A 2,114-nucleotide genomic window follows, 5' to 3' on the forward strand; every position below is an offset into this window, starting at 1 on the left:
AGAATTTGCTTTGAGGGCACCATCCAAACGTGATTAGCAGCAATTGATTAGGAAATAAAATCATATTCTCCATAAAACGGATGGCAGATAAACCCAAGAGAGTGTTCTATCTTTTAAAATATATTGGTTTTATCCCAGTTTCCATGATGTCAAAGATACAGGTTGTCAAAATGCCGACCATTTACTGGAGAAAAATGTATTTCTTAAAAAACTGTTGAAATGCACGCCAATTTGTTTTTATCTTCTTTTATATCTTCCCATAAATTACAGAAAAAATGTATACAGCAATTAGATATGATTTTAGTTGCAAATAAAATTATTAATTACACAAAATCTTCAATGGGCACCGGCAGAATTTTGATCCCAAGAGCTGAATTATCCCCACAGATGGCAATCGTTTCTATTACATGTAAGTCGATGTTGCTCATTAAAAACTGACTTCTGTCTACTCACTCATTTGTGTCCTTTTTTGTGGTGAAGCTACAGTGTCATTGACACTTTCATTTTTGACTACCGGACTATCCGTTTTTGTGCACCGCTGACATTACTTATTAGGTCAACAAACTAGGTAGTTGCAGCAAGCATGCTGAATGTGCAATTTTCTCATTCATGCACGGCCTGTTCCTCGCTTAAAAATCAGGCAATACTGACACTAATCATTATAATCGTATTCTGTGAGTGTTATATAGATCGATCGGGTGCGCAGATTCTTAATCTAATTAAACAGTTTCATACACATTTATAAAGTGCAGCTCTGCTATTTGTCAGTGAGAGATTTAGGAGGCAATGAAAATGCTTATACTTCAAATAGCTATTTATGAACACCTGGCAGAATGGATACTTCACAGATTTGATTGCGCAGACATTGGGGTTTGTAGGCTTGTTCAAGTACAATTAATTTCTAGTAAGTTACAAAATGCCAAGAAGTAATAAATTGGTAATTCACCGTAATCTTACATTGCTTTAATAAGAGAGCATAGACTGTCATAGAGGGTGGCCAGAATCTAGGCGTACAGGCAGGTATGCAGCGTCGGAACAAAAGGGCTTTTCTAGGCATGGGCTACAGAAACGACGGCGGCACATACGAAGAAGACCTCGTAGCTTTCTTAAGCAGTATGAGATATAGCATGTGTGGTTATCTATATATGCATAGCGAGTAGAATAATAGCAAGAGGCGCGGCATTAACAGGCCCAGAGCGACAAACGCTGAAATAGGAAACAATGTGTCGTTTCAAGCAAAATTACATAAAGTTTACACTAGCCTAATTTGACACTTCTCTACCAGAATATTAATGCAAGAGTCATAGCTAGCCAATATTAAGCATCAATACCGCTTGTCTCTACGATGTTCGCTATGCCAGAGATATAGAAGGATAAAAATCGTAGTACTTCTAGTAATCGCTAGTGGCGCATATCACACAGTAACACGCGCTATCCTCGTTTAGTGACTGCTAATGTTTGCTTCGACAAAGCTCGATGTTTTCCGTCGTTCATTGATAAAATGAGATGAATGCATATATATAGCAAATAAAACATCGTGCACTGTGATCCATGCTCTTCTTGTGCTTAAATGCGTTGTATATAATTACATTGCTCCTGCGATTAGTGTTCTGATTTAACATTCCTTTTTCGGCTCTAACTATCTCTTCTGCACATTTCCCCCAAAAAGTCGCTAGTCACCCCCCCGCCATGACTCAAACTACACGTTTACTAGCAGCTAGACGGTACCCGTCCCTTCCTCACACCCCCCGCGCCGCTATATCGAGCAGGGGTGTGAGAAGGGACGGGTAGCGCAGTCTATTAACTACAGTAGCGTAAGGGTGGTCCATCACCATGGCGAGCTGACTCTTACACTAAGCTGTATGTAAACTCTGTAGTAATGAGGTAACGAGTCAGCGCTCAAGCGGCGACCAGAAGGCAACATTATCAGTCAGTAAAAATGCAAGGATAGGCGTGTTACTGTGTGATATTGCGCTAGGATTATCTAGAAGTACTGCGAATTTTATCGCTTTATTATCTCGGCATAGGAACATCGTAGATACAAGGCGCGGTTGATGCTTATATTGGGCTAGCTAGTGACTCTTGCCATAAATCCACACCGCCTCGCCGAGAGA

The sequence above is a fragment of the Priapulus caudatus genome, unplaced genomic scaffold, assembly GCF_000485595.1.
Source record: "Priapulus caudatus unplaced genomic scaffold, Priapulus_caudatus-5.0.1 Scaffold440, whole genome shotgun sequence".
Classification (NCBI taxonomy): Eukaryota; Metazoa; Priapulida; class Priapulimorpha; order Priapulimorphida; family Priapulidae; genus Priapulus; species Priapulus caudatus.